General features: G+C 33.2%; 1 long non-coding RNA gene across 3 annotated transcripts in view; it reads right to left on the reverse strand.

The window, feature by feature from the left end:
* Positions 1-3,845: 3,845 nt before the first annotated feature.
* LOC102152895 overlaps positions 3,846-21,303 on the reverse strand; it is a 39,709-nt gene continuing 22,251 nt past the window's right edge. The window contains exons 4-7 of one of the 3 annotated variants that reach the window (XR_005357902.1): positions 19,955-20,042; positions 14,559-14,606; positions 12,845-13,089; positions 3,846-3,887 (exon numbers count right to left, since the gene is read on the reverse strand). This is a non-coding gene — a long non-coding RNA (uncharacterized LOC102152895). Of the gene's footprint in view, positions 3,888-12,655; positions 13,090-14,558; positions 14,607-19,954; positions 20,043-21,303 lie in introns of those variants that run through there. The other 2 variants (XR_005357901.1, XR_005357903.1) reach the window with 2 other exon arrangements.

Consider the following 21,303-nt stretch of genomic DNA (forward strand, 5'->3'; position numbering starts at 1 on the left):
AAAAGCAAAACTGGAAGCATCACAATTCCACATTTCAAGTTATGTTAGAAGGCTGTACTAATAAAAGCAGTATGGTATTGGTACAAAAATAGACACATAGATCAATGGAACAGAATAGAAACCTCAGAAATAAACCCACAATTATATGGTCCATTAATCTTCAATTAAGTGGAAAAGAATATCCAATGGGAAGAAGACAGTCTCTACAACAAATGGTGTTGGGAAAATAGGACAGCTATATGCAAAAGAATGAAACTGGACCACTTTCTTACACAATTCACAAAAATAAATACAAAATGTATTAAAGATCTAAATTTGAGATCTGATACAATAAAAATCTTTGAAGAGAGCACACGTAGTAATTTATCTGACATCTATCATAGCAACATTTTCCTAGAGATGTCTTCTGAGGCAAGGAAAATAAAAGCAAAAATAAACTATTGGGACTACATCAAAATAAAACGTTTCTGTGCAGTGAAGGAAATGACCAACAAAATTAAAGGCAACTTATAGAGTGGGAGAAGATATGTGCAAATAACATATCTGATAAAAATTTAGTATCCAAAATATATAAAAGAACTGATATAACTCAACACCCCCAAAAATAATCCTTAAAAGTGAGCAAACACCATGAACAGACATTTCTCCAAAGAAGACATCCCAATAGCTAACAGACGCTTGAAAAGATGCTCAATATCACTTATCATCAGGGAAATACAAATCAAAATTACAAGGAGATATCACCTCACACCTGTCAGAATGGCTAAAACCAACAATACAATAAACAACAAGTGTTTGTGAGGATGTGGGGGGAAAAGACACCCTTGTGCACTGTTGGTGAGAATGCAAATTGGTGCAGTCACTTGGAAAACTACAGTATGGAGGCTACTCAAAAAGTTAAAAATAGAACTATCCTATGATCTAGTAATTGCACTACTCTGTATTTACCCCCAAATATCAAACACTAATTCAAAGGGATACATACACCCCTATTTTGTAGCAGCATAATTTGCTACCCAAATTATGGGTTCAGCTCAAGTGTCCACTGATAGATGAATGGATAAAGAAGGCATGGTATATACATATACATACATATACAGTATTTTTATATAGTTTATATATATTTTATATATACTATATATACATATACATATACATATATACATATATATGTATACACATTTTAGGATTATATGATAGAGATTTCATTATGTGTGTAGATCGCCTTGGGTAATATAGACATATATAATGTGTATATATATATATATATATATATGTATATATAATGGAATGAAATCTTGCCATTTGCAATGAGATGGATGGAGATAGAGAGTATTATGCTAAGTGAAATACGTCCATCCGAGAAAGACAGATACCATATGATTTCACTCATACATGGAGTTTAAGAAACAAAACAATGAGCAAAGGAAAAAATAGAAAGGAAGAAACCAAGAAATTGACACTCAACTATAGAGAATAAACTGATGATTACCAGAGGGGAGGTGAGTAGGAGATGGATGAAATAGATAATGGGCGGTAAGAGTACACTTATGGTGATGAGCACCAAGTAATGTATAGAATTGTTGAATCACTATATTGTATACCTGAAACTAACATAACATTGTATGTGAACTATACTGAAATCAAAATACTTGAAAATAAAAAAAGACCGTTGGAAATTCTAAAAAAAAAAAAAAAAAAAGTGCTGAATGAATAAATGAAATTGCATTACATGTCACACAGCTTCCTGTTGCAATATTCTATGTGTGTGTAAAGCATGTTCACACTGAAGTATCTCTATTACAATCTTCATTAGGTAGATGAAAGAATTTGGGCACAAAAAGTTTAACAACTATGCTTAATGTACAGAGGACTGTGACAGTTTTGCATCCTCTTAATTCTCACCCACCTATATCTTCTCTATTTTGGAAATCCAACATTATACCCTGCAAAGTAAGGGACTTATAGATTTTTATTGTTGTTCTATTTTGTTTTTATTTCTCTGCTTTGTGTCACTGCCTCCCTCTTAGGTGTCATATTGACTTTAATACAATTAAGGATTAAACTCAAATCAATGATCTTTTTATTGGGCAGCCGGTGTGGCTCAGCGGTTTAGCGCCGCCTTCCGCCCAGGGCCTGATCCTGAAGACCCGGGATGGAGTCTCATGTGGGGCTCCCTGCATGGAGCCTGCTTCTCCCTCTGCCTGTGTCTCTGCCTCTCTCTGTCTCTATGTCTCTCATGAATGGGTAGATTAAATATTTAAGAAATAATAAACCTTGGTACTGTAATAATGAGTAAGACATTACCTGTCTTCTAACAACTACACTTTTCCCTAGAGAACAGAACCATTGCACAATGTGATGCAACAGTAATGCTATTAATAGTAATAGAATTACAACTAACATTCTTTAGTGTTTTATGACAGCACTTTGTTACATACTTTGCTTATAAACTGGATAACTCCGTTTTTCCTCACAATGTCTTAAGATATTGATATTCTGGGCAGCCGGGGTGGCTCAGTGGTTTAGCGCCACCTTCTGCCCAGGGCGTGATCCAGGAGACCCAAGATCAAGTCCCACATCGGGCTCCCTACATGGAACCTGCTTCTCCCTTTGCCTGTGTCTCTGCTTCTCTCTCTCTCTCTCTCTCTCTCTCTCTCTCTCTCTCTCTCTCTCCTTCATAAATAAATAAATAAATAAATAAATAAATAAATAAATAAAATAGTTTTAAAAAGAAATTGATATTCTTATTTTCATTTTGTACATCTGATACTTGAGTCACCAAGTGGTTAAATAAAATATTGCTAAAATAAGTGCCAGAGGTACCATTCATCTAAACACTCTAGTTCCAGGGCCTTCTCTTGAAACTATTATATTATAATGTATTTCAATTGAAATTGCATACTATTTTATAAAATTTATGTTGAGAAACATCTAGAGTTAAGGAGAAGTGATCTCAAGGATGCTTCATAAAAGAAATAAAAGACAAGATGGACCTTAACGCATGAATTTGACTGGCAGATACAAGGCAAATAAGAGTATTGTATAGAAACCACATCACAGGAAAAAACATCAACATATGAGAATATACAACTTCAGGAGAACGGAGACTCTGTCTGATTTGTACATTGCTAGATCTTCAAAGCCTAAACTAGATGCTGAATAATTGTTCAATGGCAGCAGGAACTAGAACCATATGCCATTACATTTTATATTGTAAGTCATAAACAACATTATCAGTAGTTTATGTGCACGTTAAAATGCTCACTGTAAGTATAGTATGCTAAACTATTTTAATATTATGTTCTGTCTTCATTAAGAATAATTTGAAAATAATGTTTCTACAAAACCCTTTCTCATCATCCCTAAATATCAACAACAACAAAATGGAAATACCAACTATATGCAAACCTTGCCTTTATGATCTCAAAGTTCTTATGCTATACCTTTTTAATGTTTTTTACAGTGAATGTCATTTGGCAATTTACTGCAGTTTTTAAGGTTCTTTCTTACACACACACCCTACTTTTTATTATCTGGGAAAATGTCCTTTGTAAAGCTGATAAAGTTATGAAGACAATATCTCAAACAGAGGCAAATTTGCTATGTAAGTAATCTATCATCAAACTTTTAATGACAGTTAAGATAAATCATAAATTCTTGGTAAGAACATATGTTGGGTAGAGCAACTAAACTTTTATAGAAGTGGGTTCTAGATAGTGGTACCTGGGTGGCTCAGTGGTTGAATGTCTGCCTTTGGCTTATTTTGTGATCCTGGGGTCCTGGGATGGATTCTGCATCGGGTTCCCTGCAGGGAGCCTGCTTCTCCCTCTGCCTTTGTCTCTGCCTCTCTCTTTGTGTCTCTCATGAAAAAATAAATAAAAAATCTAAAAAGGAAAAAAAAAAATGAGTCCTAGATAAATGACCCAAAACCATAATCAAACTTAGGTGGCATGGCAATGGTAATTTTTAAAAATACAACTTCAGTGTATATAATATATATTCAGTATATTTATATTTATATTTATATTTATATTTATATTTATATTCCAAAAAAATTGTCAAACCAAAGTAGCCCATGTAGATCAGGAAACTGCTGGCCAAGAATTGGTGAGGTCATATTTGCTAGTGCAGTAATATCACAGGCCATTATTACTATTGGAAATACCATATCAACAACTAACTGGCTTTGATACATGGATTTCCCAGGGAGGAGGCATGGGTCCTTGGAGTTCTTCCGAATTTTCACAGAACTCAGAACACCTAATATGTAAATGACTTTTGCAAGGTCCATCTTCAAGATCTCCTTGTCAAAGACTCGTGATACAAGGGAATTGCCTGTTTCATTCCATTCTGGAAGGGCTCTTCAGTTTTACACAAACTGTTATTTTTTTAGATGTGCTTTTTTTAGATGTGCTCAGCTGTTGATTTGTGTAGAAAAATGTCAGTGCTTCAATGATTCCGTGATGATTAATGAAAATAAAACTAGGAATAGATGAAACATGAGATGCCTTTTATATTCAGTCATTAGTAGCCATATAGGGAGTTCTGAAAGGCCCATTAAAACAGATTATTATAACAAGGCAAATTAATGGTTTCTTTAGAGTTTAGAAAATAAACTCGATGAGTTATATGAGAAATTCATTACCAAAAATCATTTTTCATATCTGAATAATAAATTACAGGCTATGTACAACCAATTTAGATCCATTTTTGTGATGACATATTTGACCTGCCTTTGTTTATGGAATAAATGCAGCTGCTAAATGTGTTTATATAATAACTAATTAATGGTTGATGGTCCATCAACTTGATCTATGAACTCTATTGTAAAGAAAGCAAATAGAAACTACCAAATTGTGTTCCATGCCTTGAAGCAGCCAAGAATCTTATCAGGAAAATACTTTGAAATAACTTTTTTTAGCAGGGTATATTTTATTATTTTGCACAGTAATATGCAAGTCAAATAGCTCATTTCAGAAGTGCTATTTTTCCCCAAGTAAACTGATTACCAACAGAATCTCTACTCATCTCCATCTGTTGAGAAGTAATACACCTTAATTTCAAAATATCACCTTAAGATAATGTATTTTGAGGTGAATAACTTTTAGGGGGCAAGTAAAGTTAATGGGGAAAATTGTTTTTTTTACAACAGAAATTTTACACATATATTGGATTTATGTATGTTGACATTTTCTATTCAAAATAAGAATATGAAAGTTAGCTTTAAGTTTCTATTTAAATCATGGCTGGAGAGCAGGCATTTGTCTCCTTTTCCTTCTGAAATCTCATTGTTATTCAGTGAAAACTACACAAAGGAATAATCTCCTAAACCCTATCAAGCAGCATATGATATGGTTATCAGCAGATGAGAACTCTTAATAAATTTCTGGAAAATGGAATATGGAAAGTAAATTGATGGATGAAATGATGAAAGTAAGCCACTACCTAGGATTAGTATTTAGGTGAAATTCACAGCTGTGGTGAAGATGCTTTGAGGCCCCTGGTCCAGGCAATAGGCAGGGCAGGGGGTACTAAAAAATGAAGGTTGATTCTCTATTTAACTATGGAACAGCTAGGCAGCTCAACATCCTATTTACCTTCCTTTTATGAGAGCAGAACAGCCAGTTTTTTACTCCCTGGTCAAAAAATAATGAAATTTAGTGAACTATTTGCTTTCTAGTATTGGGGTTAGTGCTTCTGAGTTAAGTGCTCTTCACTCCGGCATTGCCTAAATACCACAATAACTTAAGAGGAAGTACATTGCTGGATTTTTCATTTTTTGCTGTAAACATTAAATCAGCTAAAACCAGCAGATGAAAGAGGAAAACAAAGAAACAAACAAACAACAACAACAACAACAAAAAACTAAAGGAAAAAAATCTTAATTCCATAATGGAAGGAGGAAAATATTTAGGCATGAAATGATACAAATAAAGGGAAATAAATCCTAAAAGGAAAAAAAATGCAAGATCTAATTAGAATTGAAAATTAATAGAGAACTAGAAGTCAATGTTTTGGGGGAAGGTACTTCTTCAGAGCAAACAAACGAACAAAATAAAGTAAATAATCTGGGATTCAGGACACAGTGAATGGAAAGACAAGAGTGCAGTGCAGTGAAATCTCAGGGTGACAACTAGGTTGCCGGCCTAATCTGAGAAAAGATCTCTCTCTTTTTTGACCAAGGAGTAAAAAACTGGCTGTTCTGCTCTCATAAAAGGAAGGTATATAGGATGTTGAGTTGCCCAGCTGTTCCATAGTTAAATAGAGAATCAATCTTCATTTTTTAGTACCCCCTGCCCTGCCCATTGCCTGGACCAGGAGCCTCGAAGCATCTTCACCACAGCTGTGAATTTCACCTAGAGAAGGAGTTTGAAAAGTCTAGGAGGGAATGTGGCTAGCAAACACACTAGAGGAGTACATGAAACTCTGGATAGGGTAGATATATTGTGGCTATAAGAAACACTCATTACACTTTTGTTAATAGAAAAGAAAGGCAATTAAAAGCCCCAGGAAACAAAATATGTAGACCATCATTTACATATAAAATACACATTAAATGCAATTTGAATTTAAGCAAACAGTGGAGAGTAGGACAAAAATTGATTTTGCTTTGATGCTAGACACATTTTATGTGGTGCAAGAGTTGTCATGTTGGGTATAAAGACAAAGAAAAGTAATTCTAACATAATAATTAGCTCTGATGCTAAAAAATCCACACAATAATTTCTCTCTTTAATATTGAATTTATATCATAATAAATTATTAAAATATGTATATTATATATACATATATATTATACTTTTTAGAATTTGGAAACTAGCTGTAGAGGAAGCCAATGACTTAAATGTTATTACAGAACAGAATGCAAACAGTACCAAGTAAAGTCAGGCAAAAAATGTTGCAAGAATAAAATGGTGGGAGGGGTTTGTAGGAAAACATAGTTGTTCTAAAATTTTTATCTGAAATAGTGGAACATTTGGAGAAAACGTATCAAGTAGGTGGGGTATAAAACAGATTTAAGCACATTTTATATTTAGTAGTATCTAAGAGAATCATACAAATAAATAATGCACTGTTTGATCATTACCACCAAAATATTCCACTGTCTTTATGTACTTCTTTGTTTATCCATTAACAAGGACTTCTTGGTCGTGCCTAAGTTTTGGCAATTATGAATGAAGCTGCTATAAACATCTGTATGCAGGTTTTGGTATGGACATAACTTTTCACCTCATTTGGTAAATATCAAGGAGTGCAATTGCTGTAATATATGGCAATCCTATGTTTAGTTTTCTGAGAAACTGTCTTCCAAAGTGACTATACCATTTTACATCTCCATCAGCAATGAATGAGCGTTCCTGTTAGCCCATATCCTCCACACCATTTGGTATGGTCAGTGCTTTGGATTTTTGCCATTTTAATAGTGAATAGAGGTATTCATTGTTTTAATTTGCATTCCCCTGAGGATATATGACCTTGAGCATCATTTCATATGTTTATTTGCCACCTATATGTATTCTCGGTGTAATTACACATCTTTTGCCCATATTTTAATCAGGTTGTTTAAAGAGTTCTTGTATATCTTGGATAACAGTATTTCATCTAAGGTTTGTCTTTTCATTCTCTTGACATTGTCCTTCATGGAGCAGAAGTTTTGCATTTTAATGAAGTCTAATTTATTAATTTTTTTCACGAATTGTGTCCTTGGTATTTTATTTAAAAAGTCAGTCAAACTTGTATGTTATCTTCTAGGAGTTTTACAGTTTACATTCTATATTTAGGTCTATAATCCATTGGAGTTAATTTTTGTGAAGAGTATAAAGTCTGTGCCTAGAATCATGTTTTCCATGTAAATGTCCAATTATTCCATCATCATTTTATCAAAAAACTATCTTTGCTTCATTGTATTGTAATTGCTTCTTTGCCAAAGATCAACAGTGTCTTTGTATATTTGTATCACTCTATTGCATTACATTTTAAAAGGTGGTATAACATGTCTAACAATTATTTACGCTATCATCCTTTGGAGATGTTTCTGATTTAGTGACTTGAACAGACTCAAAAAAGAAAACACAGGAGGAGAAACTTAGTGGGGGAGGTGCCTGGGTGGCACAGGCAATTAAGAGCCCAACTGTTCTCCACGTTCTGATGTCCAGGTGTGCCTGGCATCAATTTCTCTGCTTTTTGAATCTCTTTGGCATTTTACTGTATGTAATTTAGATTTATTCAACAAGCAGATATCAAATACGTAATGTATATCAGGTCAGGCTACACTAAGATAGTGCATGTTTCATGATAGAAACTGCAAAAAACCAAACTGTACATGTTTTAGGTATCCATTATAATTCAATGGGATCAAAGCACCAAATATGATGGAAGGGGACTTTATTTTCATTATTTAGAATATTGAAAACATTTTGACTATCTGCCACTGGTTAATTCTAATAATGGTCCACTATGTGAAAAATAGTCCTCAAATAGAGAAAATTTGAGACTTTCTCTATGGTTATAAGGCAATATTATACCTACCTCTAAAATATCTCTCAGAATAAAATCTGTTGAGAAAGTAAAACTTCTTAGTACATTATTACAGAGAATTTTAAATGTTTCTGTGCAATAAATGAACTCCATAATAAGTATTTTTATGACTTGTTTCTGAATTAATATCTATCATTAAGAGAGGAAATGAAGATAATTTCCTGTTGGGGTGCATGTATGTGTGGAAAAAGACAGGGATGGAAGAGGTAGAGAGATGGGAGAAGAAGTGAAAGTTTAGAAGCTTAGATTTTATTATCACATATTTCCTTAATAGTTACTTGATGAGGTTTTTTTTTTTTTTTTAACATTTTTGACATTGTACTGAAATCTTGGAAAATTTCAGTATGGTATCCTGAATTCTTTACTTTAGGAGACAAAATAATTCCTTGATTTGACTTAGTTATACATAGAAAGAGCTGGAAAAGGATAGCTCAAATTGATGTCATTTTTAAAATTAGTTACATGGATATTTTAAGAAGAGATGAAGCTTGAGGAAAAGAAAAGAAAAAAGTAAGGTACCTTTCTATGAGAGAAACCATTAAAATGCTATTTTGGTCTACTATTTGCCACAGATATATCTATAAAACAAACTTTCATATTTTTTCTAATTTCTTTTATTAAAAAGTGAACTATTGGTGAAAATGTCAATTGGTGCAGCCCCTATGAAACAGAGTATGGAGGTTTCTCAAAAAATTGAAATAGAAATACCATAAGACCCAACTATTCCACTTGTAGGTATTTACCTGAATGAAACAAAAGCACCAGCGCCAGAAGATACCTGCACTCCATAGTGCAGCATTATTTATGGTAGCCAAGATATGGAAACAACCTAAGTTTCCATCTAGGCATGGGTGTATAAAGAAATTGTGGTGTATATTTACAACGGAATATTATTCTATCATAAAAGAGAATGAATTCTTGCATTTGTGACAGTGGGGATGGACTTTGGGGGCATTATTCTAAGTGAAACAAGTCATATAAAAAAGGACAGATGCCATATCATGTCCTAAACATGGAATCCAAAAGGGAAAAAAAGTTCATTGGTACAGAGAACAGATGGGTGGTTGACAGAGGCAGGGATCAGGGATGGAGAAAATGGGCAAAGGGGATCAAAGGGTTAAAAATAAAAGAAATAAAATAAAGATGCCTTTCTGATTTAAAAAAAAAAAAAGCTGAGTAACAAATTATGTCATTATTTTCTCCATTCCTTTGAGTAATGTAGCCGAATTTATATTTTATATGCTTTAAGACAGAAGAAGCAGAAATTTTTCAGTCAATGAAGAAACCAGATCCAAACGTATGCTTTATTTTATAACTCAGCTTGTCTTTTTGTGTTTTGTCTGAGAGTCATGTAATGATGGCGGAGTAAGTTTTTGCCAATTTCTGATATTTATGTGGGATAGCCTGATTTAAAATATAGTCAAAACGATGCACATAATATTCCTCTGGGGCCTTTAGAAGCAACACTTCAAGAGGCAGGTTGTTACCCTCTGGGGCGACAGAAGGCACAGTGTAATGAGAAGCCCTGGTAATGCTGACCAGGAAAAATTCCCTGTGACTTCCGACACCAAGAACACTGAGAAGAATGGTTTCATACTGAACTCCAAAGTCAAAGCCAAAAAGATTGACAGTGAATTGCAAGCATTGTTTGGCTTTGGGAATGCTTCTCTGTTGAACATGTTGCTCCACAAGAAGCAGCATCCAAGCTTCATTTAATGAGTGATGATAATTTTCAGACTTTTAGATAGGCTGGGGTGTATTTTGAATATATGGAAGCATGTAGTGTTAGCACAATAACAGTCTCTGGAATAGATCAGCTCATCATGAACATCCGTTGTCCCAGTTCTAAGTCCCTACCTCAAGCAGTTTGGTTTGAGTATCCAAAGGATTTTGAAAACCTAAACATACTGATCTATAAGCAGGTTGCTGCCACTGAATTTCTAGACTACTATCTGAAATACCAGCACTTGCCACTCCCACCCCCACAATATCACAATCCCTGCTGTTTTGGTCAGTTAATCAAGTGACTGTGGGATGCCTGGGTGGCTTAGTGGTTGAGCATCTATCTTCAGCTCAGGTCATGATCCAGGAGTCCTGGAATCGAGTCCCGCATCAGGATCCCTGTGGAGCCTGCTTCTCCCTCTGCCTATATCTCTGCCTCTCTCTCTGTGTCTCTCATGAATAAATAAAATCTTTAAAAAATCAAGAGGCTGCATTTATATTCATATTTATTATGAGATTTGTGTTAATATGTTCAGAATTTTAGTTCCTAAAATGTTGGTAGTGCTGTTAAAGGATTTTAATTACAGAGAGAAAAAAATATTTTTTAAATTGAATTGCTTATTTCCTCTTTGCAAATATACTCTTGACATATTTTTATTTAAATCCTTCTGTAACAACAACAACAAAATTGAAACAACATTTTAACTTTTAAATATAAGTTTCCTATAATGTCCAAGGACCATATTTTCAATAAATATTCTAAACTATTCCTAGAAAATTAATGCTTTTTGTTCATAGATGGGTAAATATGTAAATAAAATATTTTAGGGATCTCTATATTTTTTCTATCCAATATTAAAGGCAGTTATATTATGGGAAATTGAAAGACTAAATCCTTTATTTTTATGTCAACATTTGGTGAATAAAAACATCTTTAGAAAAATATAGTTATAGCTTATAGAAATTAATTGTAAATATGTTATTACAAATTTGAACCTCTAATACATTCTATATAAATTTGAAAATAGCACATAAACAATACATTAAAATTTTAACAATGCCAATTAATGTCTAGAAAGATTATCTGTTTTCAGATATATGTTTTTCAGTAGTGGAAAACTTCCAACTTTCATAATAGGGAAGACACTTCAGATATATTCAGTGTGACTTCATAGTATAGACATAGACCCAAATAATTAAGCAAGTTATATACCAGAAATTTGTAATAGACATCAGTCATAATTATTACATGTCCACAAAATTAAATGGATTATTTCTGTGCAAAATATCTGTCTTAGATACAGATATTTTGCACAGATAATACAGATAATTTTCAAGCTATTCTTAGAAAAATCCATCTTGGGCCACCTGGATGGCTCAGTCAGTTGAACGCCTGCTTTTGGTTCAAGTCATGATCTCAGGGTCTTGGGATCCAGCCCAGCAATGGGCTCCCTGCTTGGCAGAGAGCCTGCTTCTCCCTTTCTCTGTGCTGCTTCCCCTGTTCTATCTCTCTCTCTCCCTCTCAAATAAATAAATTAAATCTTTTTTTAAAAATCCATCTTATTTTATATATTTTTTCACTAGGTGGAGATTGGAAACAAATGATTACTAAGGTCCTGTCTGATATCTAAGATACTCTGATTGTTTCTCCCCTCCCCATTCAAACAAATATCCTATAAAAATGCAATTTTTCTAGCTGTAAGTTTATAAAGTAAAAGCATTCTTTTGGATTTATGCTGTGGACCTTCTTTATGTACCAAGAGAAAATTTTCTTAATATTGAGTCACAATATTCTGCATGTATATAGTCAAAAATAGTTCAGTTACGTTCTGTTGCTCAGCTTAAAATTTATTTGGCAGACTTTTCTTAGAGTTTTCAGGACTCCATTCAAGTATGACCAGCTCTCTGCAACCTTGCCTGACACCCTTCCCTTTCAAGCAAGTAGAATCAACCTTTGTGGGGTTTGTATTCTCACTGCAGCCTCAATAGTTTTCTATTTTTGTCATAGTCATTCTATTGCCCATGATTCTTTATAAATCTTTTGTCCCTTGATAAACATAAGCTAACCAAGGACAAATTCTTATTTATCTTATTTGTTTCTAATGTCTAGCATAATATCTGGTACCAGATAGGTGTCCAATGATTATTTAAAAATGAGTTAGTGTATAGATAAGAAACTCACAGGTGGCTTCTATAAATTTGCTTCACTTGCATAATTCTATATCCTATAAGACTAAAATTAGAAAGTAGGGATTGTTTCTGTTTTCCTAAAAAATGATCTCTTCCATAAAATAACTTAATAGTATATTATTTGGATAGTGTACAATTTATATTGAATTTCAACAAGGGAAGCTTGTCTGTGACTAAGCTTTTAAATTATTTTATTCTGTCATTAAATATCAATCGACTTTTAAAACTGCTATCCAAAAATCTAAACAAAATCCTCATCAGGTTTAAAATAATGTAGTAAAAGAAGAGCCAATGAAATTACCACTAGGAGTTAGAGGATAGTGATATCACCAAGAATGTGTGCTTGGTATCTACTTCCATTTATTCCCATACTTAAAGCATTTCTTCTCACTTGATAGTTCGCTTCTGAGTGACTGGAAATATTTTGTCCTGCTTCTTTGAAATTCACTTTTGCAAAGTATATCATAAGAAATACACAGGGTAGGGATCCCTGGGTGGCGCAGCGGTTTAGCGCCTGCCTTTGGCCCAGGGCGCGATCCTGGAGACCCGGGATTGAATCCCACGTCGAGCTCCCGGTGCATGGAGCCTGCTTCTCCCTCTGCCTGTGTCTCTGCCTCTCTCTCTCTCACTGTGTGCCTATAATAAATAAAAATTAAAAAAAAAAAAAGAAATACACAGGGTATTCTTTAAAATCCAATGTAAAATGTTTTGATGTCCACTATAATATGTAATATAAATCACATATAAGTCTACATGTTTTTGCTAATTATTATATGTACCATTTATTTTGATATTTAAAAATGGTCCCACTTTTTTTCTGTGTATGGAACCCATCTATTACATCTGATTGTAGTCTATCAAAACTAATACAATCTTACTGTTACTTGGACAAACAGATTTCCAATATTTTCTTTTTACATTTTTAGAATTCTTTGCAGTCATGAATTACTGCAAAACATGAATGACCAGATATGCCCTCTTCTTAGTCAATCTAGAATTTTCATTTTCCAGCAGGCCTTTTATTTCTCCCTCAGTTCTAGATCCATTTTCTTTGTCTTGGATCCAGTAGGACTCATGTCACATTGCTGTGACTTGTCTACACACTGGCAAGTCCTATTCGCTGTATGTATGTATGCACATGTGTATGTACGTATTTTTGTTTTGAATCCTTCCTTTCTTTTTTTCCCTTTATTTTTATAACACCCAGTGCTCACTGCAAGTGCTCTCCTTAATACCCATCATGCATTTAACCCATCCTCTCACCCATCTCCTTTCCAGCCACCCTCAGTTTGTTCTTCATAGTTAGAGTCTGTTTTATGGTTTACCTGTCTCTCTTTTCCCCTATGTTCATTTGTTTTGTTCCTTAAGTTCCACATGTGAGTGAAAGTGTTTGTTATTTGTTTTTCTCTGACTGACTTATTTCACTTAGCATAATACACTTCCTCCAACCACATGATTGCAAATGGCAAGCTTTCATTCCTTCTGTGGCTGAGCAATATTCCACTGTATATCTTCCACATGTTCTGCATCCATTCATCAGCCGATGGACACTGGGCTCTTCCCACAATTTAGCTATTGTATATAACGCTGCTATAAACATTGGGATGTATGTATCCTTTTTAATTAGTATTTTTGTATCATTTGACTAAATACCTAGTAGTGTGTTTGCTGGGTCACGACGTAGTTCTATTTTTAACTTTTTGAGGAATCTGCATACAGTTTTCCAGAGTGGCTGCACCAGTTTGCACTCCCACCAACAGTGTAAGAGAATTTTTCTTTCTCCACGTTCTTGGCTATTTGCTTTAGATCCTAACAATGCTCCAGAGAGAAGCTTCTACAGAACAAACAGATCATCCAGCATGCTCCCACTGGTATGAAGAGAAAGTCTATTGCAAGAGACAGGGATGCTTATTCTATAAGTTTTTCACAAGTGTCTCCCCAATATAAAGATTTTTATTTTCTGAATGGTAGGGGTGTTATAGATTCAAATTGCATTCACTCCAACACTGAAAAAATGTTTCATATTGAGTAAATACACAGATGTATTTATCAGTTTCCTTTTTTCATTCAGTACATGACTTAAATGATCATGAGAAAAATTTTACCGTGCAATGATTTCAAACTTGGTAAATCCAGTGAAAAGAAGATATCATCTTATAAATGAGAAAAACAATTACAAATACAAATTAGATTTTAAAATAAATGGATCTTAGGAATTTCAGTGTGAATTTTCATTCTCAAAAGTCTATATGTCATTGGACTATTACTAATCAAATATCATTATAGAGCAGTGATTGCAAGAGAATTATCACAAACCATCTGATTAAATTTAAATTAAAACAATTTCATGAGATAGTTTCAATTTTTCATTAAAATTATGTTTACACTGAAGGTAAAAGAAGTGTTATGTGCTTCTTTTATAGCCACTATGTCTTTTAATGCTATGTTTTGATTATATCTAATAATCAAACTATATTTGTGAAATAAATAAAGAATACTTTGTGGTATTAAAAATCGAGCAATATGAAAACAATATATTAAAACACTCATTTCTGTAATGAGAAATAAAGGATAAGAGACTTGCTAAGTAGCTTTTGTATTTTTCTAGAACCTGGTATAGAAATATTATTTAAAAATGGCAAATATTTCCAGTAACTTCCCATGTATTATTACTTCTTGGAAAAATTTTGTCTGTTTTTAGTCTTGCACATAAAAGAGCATGACATTTTCCTATACAATATCTATGAGGCATCATACACAGAAACAGTTGAAAATCCTTAATACTTTGAATGATAAAAAATGTATGTTATTTTACCTTTCACTTTAATAGACTTTTCCCTGTGTCTCTAACCATTTCTAAGCAATTTCGACTTCCTTGTCCTTGTCCTTCCATTTGATAAGCAGAACATAAAAATAGATGACACAAATATCTGTGACCAATTCAGAAAATCCGTCAGGGCTGAGAAGGCAGGAATTGACAGAGGGTCAATAACTTGTGTAAATGTGAACTGAAGTGAAAGGTGCAAAGCATTTGAATTCCAATTACATCTACACCTTTTAGGTGTGTTTCTGGAATGCAGAATGCAGGGGGGGATATACCTTTCATCCCCTTAAATCCTTCTCTTTGAGCCTCTCCCTAGGAGAATCATTTAGCTGGGAGAGTGCGTGTACAATACTTAGTGGGCCATTTAATCTAAAATACTACTTTTCTTAGATTTTAGGGCAATAAAAAGATAATTAGTTAAAAATACTGGTAAATAAAAAGTTTTGTTTCAAAAAATATTTAACTTCAACATTAAAATGTAAAATGGAGGCAAAAGGGAGTCTTCTGAAATCTTTCAGCTTGAACATTTTCAGATATTCTCAGAGAATTTATATTAGCTTTATGTCTGTGTGTCTTCTGATTACAAAAGTAATGTTTGTTTATTTATTTACTTAGTAATTTCTATAACCAACATGGGCTTGAACTCATGACCTGAGATTATCTCATGCTTTATTAAATGAGCCAGTCAGAGGTCCCAAAGTAATGTTTGTTTATAATGAAAATAAATGAAAGGATAAAGAAGAAAACAGTACCTAAAGAATCATAGCAATTCATTTTTTATTTACATCAATTAACAAAAACCCTGGGATATACTTTTTGAAATATATATTTCACATGTTGTTTTATGTATGGCCTTGGGTAATTTCTTCCCACTATTCCTGTGATTTTTTGAAATATTTTCTCTTGTCTTCCTCTTTTCTGTTTTAAATACATACTTCTGTATTAAATGCATTTATAACATGTGGAATTATTAAGAAAAAATAAGATGAACTCCCATATGCCCAGTACAATTTAAGAAACAGTATTTTGCTGTGGGATATTGCAGATTAAGCATCCCATAGGCATTTAGGAATGTAAATGTAGAACATCACACTACCAATTTATAAAGGTCATGAATAAAAAAACAATTATAGGATAAATATGAGTTTACTGAGGAATACAAGAAGTGTGAAGAGAAACACAAATTAATTAACTGTATAAACCACCTGAAATTCAGTTTTAATCTTTTTCATGCCACATTCATAACAATTTGTCCCTAAATCATTTATATTTTAACAGACTATTCCCTTAGTGTGCTACTTTAAAATATGATATGTTTCTATAAAATGTTTTGATCACATTCGGGGCATTATTCAAATCCACTGATAAATTTTTTTTAATAGAATCTGACAACACAATATAGAATGTTGATGGAAATCTGGCATGGCAAAATACAACTATCTTTTTATTCTTTTAAAGATTTTTCATACTTATTTCTTCAGCATTAGATTTCCATAAGCATTTTAGAATCATTTTTCCAAATCACCTTTAAATTGCTTTTAATCCATAGGTTATTTGTGGAAGAATTTTATAATATTATCATCCTGTTCTTTGACCCAGTATTTATTTAGGAGCTTATATTTAACCTTGATTTCTCTAGTGTATATTGTTTACAATTTTGCAATTAATTTGAGATATTTTGCACCCTATTTCAAGAATGTGTCCTGCAAATCAGGAAGCCCAAACTTCTCAATCTCTCATCACAAATCTTTTCATAATTTGGATCTGTTTTACTTTCTAAATAGCTCTCAAGTATCTATCGGTCTTGGGAATCCATCTGGGAAGGGAAATATATGCCAGTAAATAAATAAATAAAAAATATATAATTACAAGTGAGACAAATGATATTAGGAATAAGTATATTGGCACACCTGGGTGGCTTAGCAGCTGAGCATCCCCCTTTGGCTCGGGGCTTGATCCCAGAGTCTGGGGATCAAGTCCCTCATCAGGCTCCCTGCATGGAGCCTGCTTCTCTCTCCTCTTCCTGTGTCTCTGCCTTTCACTCTGTGTATCTCTCATGGATAAATAAATAAAATCTTTTAAAAAAATCAATGACTTCAGTGCTAAATAAAATGCTAAAAATTCCTGGAGAACAGTCATTTTAAAAAGTGTTCAATAATTAAAATTTTAAAAACATAGTACTAGTTAAATGAACCGAGTGAAATAAGCATTTTTAAAAATAGCTTTTGTTTTGTACTTTATTTCAGCAAAAACAATTTAAATACCAAACTGAAAGAGCCTCAAGGAAATCCTGGTTTTGTTTTGTTTTATATTTAGCACTTTAATCTCTTTTTTTTTTTAAGATTTATTTATTTATTCATGATAGACATAGAGAGAGAGAAAGAGGCAGAGACACAGGAGGAGGGAGAAGCAGGCTCCATGCAGCGAGAACCCGACGTGGGATTCGATCCCGGGTCTCCAGGATTGCCCCTGGGCCAAAGGCAGGCGCTAAACCGCTGAGCCACCCAGGGATCCCCGCACTTTAATCTCTTATATTCATTCTTAAATAAGGAAAGACCTACCTATATGTAATGTTTTCCAATATATAATGAAAGTTTAATACATTATCTACCCACTTCTCTTTATTTTCACTCTCGCTCAATAATTGTGGGTAGAAAACCTAGTAAAAAATTAATCTGAAGCACCATCTCCCATCCATTAGAATAGCTATTGTATATAAAAAGAAAAAGAAAAAAAAAACAAAACAGAAAATAACAAGTGTTGGCTGGAATGTGGATAAATTGAAACCATTGCTCACTGTTAGAGATACAAAATGTAGTGACTATAGAAAACAGAATAGTTGTTTCTTAAAACAACAAAACAAGGAATTACCATATAATCCAGCCATTCCACCTCTGGGTATATTCCCCAAAATATTGGAAACAGGGTGTCAAAGATATATTTGTACACTAATGTAGCAGCATCATTCACAGTAACCAAAAGGTGGAAGTAACTCCAGTACCCATCAAGAGATGAATAGATAAACAAAATGTGGTATTTGCATACAATAAGATACTATTTAGCCTAGAGAGGAAGGGAATTCTAACATACACTACAGTATGGATGAACCTTAGGACGTTATACTTAGTAAAATAAGCGAGACACAAAAGGACAAATAATGTATGATTCTGCTTATATGGGATAATTAGGACAGCTGAATTTATTAAGACAGAAAGTCAAGTAGTAGTTGCCAGGGGCTGGAAAGAAAGAGGAATGAAATTTAAAAGGTAGAGTTTCAGTTTTACAAGATGACAAGAGTTCTGGGGTGGATGGTAGTAAATGTTGCACAACAGTATGAACATATCTCATGCCAGGAACTATACATATAAAAACAGTTATAATGGTAAATTTTATGCTATATGTATTATACCAAAAATTTAAAGAATAAGGAAGAAAAATAATAATACTGAAGAAGCCAAGAATTGGAAACAACTTAAATGTTTATCATATAAATTAAGAATTTTAAAAAAATATAATATTAAAAAGTAGTGTGCCAGTACTTAGGTAAGTTCTTCATAGCGTGGTCCCAATGAAAAAGCTATGTCAGAATTTTAAACATTTTTGTCTCTCCTAAAAGCTTGAAATAAATCAACCTCTAAAGTAACTGTATAAATGCTCAATTTACACATCACTTTAAAATAAGGATAAAAATGAAACTTTAATGAATTTAGACTGTGTTTTCAGAAAGCTTACATTTATTCTTACAGGTTTTTTCTTAAAACACATGGTAATGATGATTTAATTGAACATACATTGGCCAAACAGAACATTTTAGGATTGAAACATATTCTAACAATATGCCACATTTATACCTCTAGGCACTGAACAAACATTTTGCCATTGTTTTATTTATAGAAAATCAATGGGTTTTTTGGTTACTCTCAAATGGATTAATCATACCTTTGATTGAATCATCCAAATAGAATCCATAAAAATGGTTTAATTTTAAGCAGTTTGGTTTTCTTAAGTGAAACTTTAGTTCTTCCAGTATCTCAACTTTCTTTGAAAAGGCATATCTGCTTTTTTAATCAGTGTATCTATCTCTTATACACAGTGTGATTGATAACTTTGAAAAGTCGTGTAGAAGGAAAGCCCAGACTTAAATGTAAATATACAACCTGTGAGATGTGCACCATAAATACACTTGTGCTCAACCTCCTTCTAAGAAGAAGGATCATTGATATCAACCAAAGTCAGAATTGTTGGAGAAGCATAAATGTAAAGCCTTATATTATAACATGAAGGGTTTTGTTATACAATAAGGTATCCATAGGTGCTTGTTTCTCCTTTGTGACTAAGGATGGCTTGGGTCCAGGCAACTTTTTTGGGAAGATTTTGCAGATCAGGGTGGGCTCCAAAGTCAATGTAAGTGATTGGAGAAGATAATATCTCTGTTCTAGCATTAAGATCTTTCTTTAGTTTACCTTTAAATTATTTGCACTCAGCCTCAAAGTGCCAAGACAGAGAAGAATAAGATCAGATTATTAGTCTGAAGTAACTTGATCATGAAGACAACATAGCTTCTTAAATTTCACATTGGATCTGTCCAATTCTCTTTATTAAAAAAAAAATTGTTCTGGAGCCAAAGTAATGTAACATAATGTAATATAAAGTAATATAAAATTGAAATGCTCTTACCTCTTTATCCTAATTGATTTTACTTAAGGCAAGTTCAATCTAAGCATCTGGAGGCACGGATTCAAATACTCCACCTATTCTCTCCATTCTATCATAGTTTCACAAGAAACATGATATTTACGTGGAAAAGGAATATAAACAAAGTATGATTCTAAAGTAAGATCCTATCTTCTACATGAATTAGAATATCACAGAAATTATTTTAAGAAAATGCTGTCTTAAAATTCTATAACTTTTCCATATGAGATTTCAGTGAATAAAAATTTTAGCTAGAATTTATGAGTTATTAAAAACTTAGTATTCAACTATATGTCTTTAATAAGTAGGTACTTGCCAAATTTATCTTGATATGACAAGAGAAAGATTTTCTGACCTGGCATAGATGTGTTATATTTCAAGTAAAATATAGTCAGTTATTTTCCAAGGAATCCAAAATCTTGATGACTTGTATACAGAGGTAATATGTCATGGAAATAATATTATTAAATTGAGTTTAGGAAAAAAATTGAGTTTAGGCAAGTATTTTGAACTATGAACACATAGATGCCTTGTGACATGTGTAGAGATAGCAATTTTTTTTACATATGTACATTTCAAAATATTTAACAATGGACAAAAATGATCTTTGCAACTGGGCTATAAAGAGACAGAAAAACACACGGATATATACACCCAAAAAATAATATTTTCTGGAGTTGAAGTTGTGTCAGAATAAAAATATAAACTTGCAATCACAATTCTCAGCTTCTGAATTCTTAAAAACTAAGTGTGTAGGAGAATGATGCATGTTAAGAGACTTTCTAACTTCTGAAAAAATCATTCTGATATTTATTAATCTTTAATGACTTTATTGTGCATTAAAGAAATGGCAAATAAGTTGGTTCTGTGTGCAATCAGACCCAAATTGTTTGCTTCTTCCTCACACAAGCAAAATCCTTAATGCCTATATTAAGATTAAGAAAAATAGGGATCGCTGGGTAGCGCAGCGGTTTGGCTCCTGCCTTTGGCCCAGGGCACGATCCTGGAGACCCGGGATCGAATCCCACGTTGGGCTCCCGGTGCATGGAGCCTGCTTCTCCCTCTGCCTATGTCTCTGCCTCTCTCTCTCTCTCTCTCTGTGTGTGACTATCATAAATAAAATAAAATAAACTGAAACTTAAAAAAAAAAAAAAAGAAAAAGAAGATCCACCACATTTTGAATCACCCCACCAAGCCAAGCACAGGATAAAATAGAACACTTGTAAAACAAAACAAAACAAAACAAAACAAAACAAAACAAAAAAAAACATGGATTGTCTGTTAGCATTCAGACAACTATGTATATAGACTTAAACTGACCTTTTTATAAA

Source organism: Canis lupus, chromosome 4 (genome assembly GCF_011100685.1).
Source record: "Canis lupus familiaris isolate Mischka breed German Shepherd chromosome 4, alternate assembly UU_Cfam_GSD_1.0, whole genome shotgun sequence".
NCBI classification, from domain to species: Eukaryota; Metazoa; Chordata; class Mammalia; order Carnivora; family Canidae; genus Canis; species Canis lupus.